The following is a 5,323-nucleotide window of genomic DNA, read 5'->3' as shown; positions in this document are numbered from 1 at the left end:
GTGCTGTTGTTTCCTTGCGCTGACGCAAGCTTTGGTCAATCGACTACAAACGGCCATGGTTGTAGTTTTGTGACAGCGCACGTGCCGTCCCGGCAACAGTAGCTGCCAATAGAACAAACTACAATACCCATGAGCTCGAGCGTCTCCGGCAAGATTATGGTGGTGCCCTTGTTTGAGGTCACGTCGTGCCGCTCCGGGGCGGGATCAACTACTATAGATATCTTTCGGGGTTAATTTAGCGCCAAATTGAGTGCACCCTGGAACTTAATCTGGTACCCAGGCCATATCTGTTTCTTAATTTGGCAGTCCACGGCACAGTCTCTCTCTCTCTCTCTCTCGTCAGTAGAATATCAAAATAATATTTAATTTAATTAATGTGTTTCTCTTTCTCAGCAGATCCACAGCAGCAGCATATCTATTCGCTGTTAAACATTACAGGTCAGCAAGAAATGCATTGATGTGATAATAACCAACTGGCCAATCACAGCGCCACCATACCTCCAGGCAATGGGATCCAGACTCGTCACTCCGGGCGCTTGGAACTGAGCTGTCATCACCGCTTGTCTTCTGTTCTGTCTGATGACCCGCTCGCGCGCTGCACGTTGAAAGGTGAGATTGCTGTTGAATTATTTCTTTTCTTCAAGTTATACGGTATATACGCTTTAGATTTTAGGTTATATTTTACAAAGTAGTGAAACAAATGTCACTATGTCATCGACTATAAGTTGTAATGTAAATGTGACCTGTCATACTTTATAGCCAGGTCCATGAGAGAGTTCTGTAACATGTTTATGTTGTGACGTTCGTTGCATGTAAAATCATTAGATTTGATGCATGTCTCCCACATTGACAAATTATTTTAGTTTTAAAATGAACTATTTTGCAACTTCCATCATACATCCATGGAACATTTATGGGACTTTATTTGCATGAGAGAAGTTGAAAAATCATAGGCCTATTCATATTCATTGCCGCCTTTAATTGAACAAAACCGTAGGCTATTTCCCTATATTAATACTCGATATGGTTATTTCTCAAGCCTCTCAGATACAGGCTTGTTGTGGTAGGCAGAGAAAATAATACCCGACCAAAAATCGAATGAAACATTTAACAACACAATAGTATTAGTATACAATGTAGGGCTATTTAATATCATTTAAAAAATAAAATAAGAATACAAAACGATGTGGCAAAAACACTGTTCTCTCAAACATCAAAGACGTTCTCACCTCAGCAACTTCCTGTAAGAAACTTTCTTCTGCTTGTTGACAACTTCTGTATGTCAGTGTGGGTTTGAATGACTGCTTTGAAATTCATCACCAAAGTTTCTCTCATCTCTGTTTCAATGTATTGTAGTGTGATATGAACTGTTAATGTTTTACTTTAAGTGCCCTTCATTGTGAGTTGGTACATTTGCATGTTTCATGATGCATGCTTTAACTGAGTTATCCTTGCAGGCATGTGTGAACTACTAACTGAACTGTATGGGCTAACATCACAAGGGAGTGATGGAAATAGTTTGACGCACTGCATTTTTTACAGTTTCATAATCTTTCTTAAGTCGATGCAAAGCTGGAGATATCACCCCCTGTTTCTTTATCCTGTGTGCTGTGGAAGAATTGTTCCTTTGATGGTTTGTAGAATGCCATTGTTCTTACAGTATGGGCTCAGAACATCCTGATTTGAAATGGTGTTGTGTAACAGTCAGTGTGTGCTATTCACCTGTTAGTTTACCACTGATGTCTGATGACGGCCTTACTGTTATCTGAAAAGAAAGTTACCATGGGCACTTCAAATTAGACTACCCATACTGGAGCAGAAGCACTCAAGTGGGTCTGCACGTTTTATTAATTTGCAGTCACCTCTGCAAATTAATAAAGTCACAGTCTCCTGAAAATTAATAAAACATTCCTTTGATATCATATTGTCCTATACTGTTGAGCACAGAGCGAGCACTTCTATTCACAATGTGGCTGAAGCGCGTTGGACTTCTCTTTGTGACCTTAAATGTTCTTTACTTGAATCGGTAGGGTGAGTAGACCACCAGGACCTGTAAGGGTCAATCTTAATTCCTGTTAACACTTAACTTTGTTGTCTGAATCCCAGAGGGGTTAGCGCTGATGCCTATAGTTCGTCCCTGCCTTTTTATCTACACCAAACATCTTGTACCAAAAACACTCACAATCTTGTAGATCGATTTCCACAGAATGCCCCACCACCACATTTGAGTAACAACTGCCTTGGGGGGGGGGGGGTCATCCGTTTATCTGTAGGACTACTTCTCATATCCATGCTGTAACTTCACTCCTGAATATAAAGCCTTGGTTACAACAGTTCTGTGTGAAACACCAACAACCTATTTTTACTTTAGTTGGATTTGCTGTCTGAACAAATTCAGCGGAGAGAATTGTATTATTTAATAATTCCACATCACTGACTGCACTCACCCACAACTGACTATGCTGCCTTGGCAGATTATTCTCTAGTGATGGTTGCAATTTTGCTGATTAAAAGGGCCTTGTACCATGCACAGTATTAGCAGCGTGGTTACACGTTGGCTTAGCAGTGTGTCATGTATAGACCACTGTTTTGGGTTTAGTGTCAAGGAGAGATTGAGAGATTGGAGTACTCCACTACTGGATTTGTATGCTGTGTGTATGAGAAGGATTAGGCTGTTCCTTTTACTCTGGGATATTTTGGCAAACTGTGTGTGTGTGTGTGTGTGTGTGTGTGTGTGTGTGTGTGTGTGTGTGTGTGTGTGTGTGTGTGTGTGTGTGTGTGTGTGTGTGTGTGTGTGTGTGTGTGTGTGTGTGTGTGTGTGTGTGTGTGTGTGTGTGTGTGTGTGTGTGTGTGTGTGTGTGTGTGTGTGTGTGTGTGTGTGTGTGTGTGTGTGTGTGTGTGTGTGTGTGTGTGTGTGTGTGTGTGTGTGTGTGTGTGTGTGTGTGTGTGTGTGTGTGTGTGTGTGTGTGTGTGTGTGTGTGTGTGTGTGTGTGTGTGTGTGTGTGTGTGTGTGTGTGTGTGCGTGCGTGCGTGCGTGTGTGCGAGCGCGCGTGACTGTGTGTGTGTGTGTGTGCGTGTGTTTGTGTGTGGAGTGCACACGTGCAATGCATGTGTACAAAAATGTGTTTGTTTGGACACGTTTGAAGCAGTGGCCTTCTTTGGAAGCAAAAGGAATGTTCTAGAGACTCTAGTCTAAAAGTTTCATACAGTCACCTATCTTAATATAATTTTGTTACAGTACTCTTTATCTATAGCAGCGAGAGCGAGGTCTAAAGGTCAATACATGTGTGTTCCTTCCCTAAAACACTGTGCTTTACATGGAACAATGTCATTTTCCGCACAGATCCTCTGCTCCAGATGTTTGCAGTGATAGGTTAGTTTGTGTGCAGTCTGCCCATCACGGGTGGTGGTGGTGGTGACGTACAGTAGCTGAATGATGTCGACATGACGCGGTGGCATGACCTGTAGTTGCTTGATCCTTAAATCAATCAATCGAACCTAAGCTGCTGACTTTAGTTTCGTCTCCACCAACTAGCAGGGTAGTTGTGGCTTTATCGTTGCAATATACTGCTCTGTTTCTTCCTGTACTGTTTTTGAACAAGAACCTGCCATGTTATTCTCTTAAAGGACCACTTAAGAAAAGAGCCTAAGCCTGCTAATGGCAGGCATTAAAAAATGGAAGCCATCGTTCTCACGATAATAAAAACGAAATATTGTTTAATCCTGTTGTTGTAAAATTGTGTGGTTTCTGAACTGCATGCCACAGCCCTCCTATGAGACAGACATTATCTTTTTTATTTTTTCATGACCAATGGACTATTTTATCATTACCAATGGTAATTAATTTGAATAATGAAAAACAAACTGTCTATATTTTAGTGAATTGGCATTTACTTTGAAACAAAGCATTACAATCATATATGAACTGGAAATTACATTTTAATTTCCTGACAAATCATAGCTAAATAGTATGTGTAAACGAGCTATTTATGTGTATATAACATTTTAAACAAATAAATGAATCCATCTCTTTGTGTGCACATGCATATACGCACGTTCCATCGGTAGTGCTGTATTAGCAGTATCACTTTGACTGCACAGGGCTGAAAGTGGGTCTTTGACTTGCGTGATAGCTTCTGACAGCTCACTCTCATCCCTGGTGGATCAATGGGGCTCACAGAGCTCTTCATCAGCAAACATCAATGTACTCCATGCCTGAGCTCCAGTGCTGGAAAGTAAATAAGTACATTTACTTAAGTGCTGTCTCTGTACTTATAGCCAGGTACAATTTTGAGGTATTTGTACATTTCCAATTTCCAATACTTTTACTTCTGCTCCACTGCATCTCGGAGGCAAATGTTGTACTTTTACTACACTACATTTACTTGAAAACATTAGTTACTGATTACTTTAATATTTTATTATTACAAAACATGCATAAATCACTTCAGCCCTATATATACAAGCTCTACAAGCTCACAATGTGTCGCGATGCGAATGCATTGTGAGCTTGTAGATGTGCTATTTTCGAAATATTTTAATACACTTGAGTACTTTTTCCACCACTGCTGAGCTCCCTTTTGGGCCATGAGCAGCACTATAGCTAGCCAACCTTCCCTTCTAGCCAGCATATTATGTTGGCACTTTGTCATGTTTTTTCTTTCTTTTTTGTGGTTTTGTTTTTCCATGGCATTTTAATAATCATAATGGTTCTTTTCGATGAGCTATGTAAATGTACAGTACATGATTGAAGTGATTCTGTGGTAAGAGCCATTCAAACACGCAGTACAATTTCATCTAATATTCATGATTAGGGAAACTGAGGCTGCCTAACTAACCGTGGCAGGTGTCACGTTGTCCTTGAACCTAATATTCAAGTTAAAATAAGATAATTTACCTAAGACGTATGAGTGTAGTCTATTTTATACATCGTAGGTCAATTATTTATTCTATTTAATACACTATCATTTGCCTTGATCCAGTGACAGACTCTTGTATTAGCAGTAGATACATTATTTGAGTTAAATTTACCACAGAACCAACTCACAACTCACATTTTTACCCGATTCCTTGACTATTCTAGGTCAAAGAACCATTTGAATTTAACAAAACTATTTGGCGATTTTCTTAACTGGGAAAGTCTTTGCTGTTTTCCCTCACATTTTACTAAAAATGCACAAGACAATGCACGGAAATAAAGTAAATTTTAATTACCATTTTAGCCAGTTCTACACTAATTTGTCACTTGACAGGTTTTGTTCTCTGAAAATAACTGATACGTTTAACTTAAAGCATAAACCCTAGTATAGCCTGATGATATTTA

At 39.8% G+C, this 5,323-nt stretch overlaps 1 protein-coding gene across 1 annotated transcript in view; it reads left to right on the top strand.

Moving 5' to 3' along the window:
- Positions 1 to 589: 589 nt before the first annotated feature.
- Positions 590 to 5,323, top strand: part of arhgap9 (Rho GTPase activating protein 9) — a 61,195-nt gene continuing 56,461 nt past the window's right edge. The window contains exon 1 of the mRNA XM_080780620.1: positions 590 to 609. The gene's annotated coding sequence lies outside the window, so the exon portion shown is untranslated. The remainder of the gene's footprint in view (positions 610 to 5,323) is intronic.

Source organism: Protomyctophum bolini (genome assembly GCF_963924005.1).
Source record: "Protomyctophum bolini genome assembly, chromosome: 2".
Taxonomy (NCBI): domain Eukaryota; kingdom Metazoa; phylum Chordata; class Actinopteri; order Myctophiformes; family Myctophidae; genus Protomyctophum; species Protomyctophum bolini.
The sequence above is the reverse complement of the archived record's forward strand: the minus strand, read 5'-3'. Positions and strand labels throughout refer to the sequence as shown.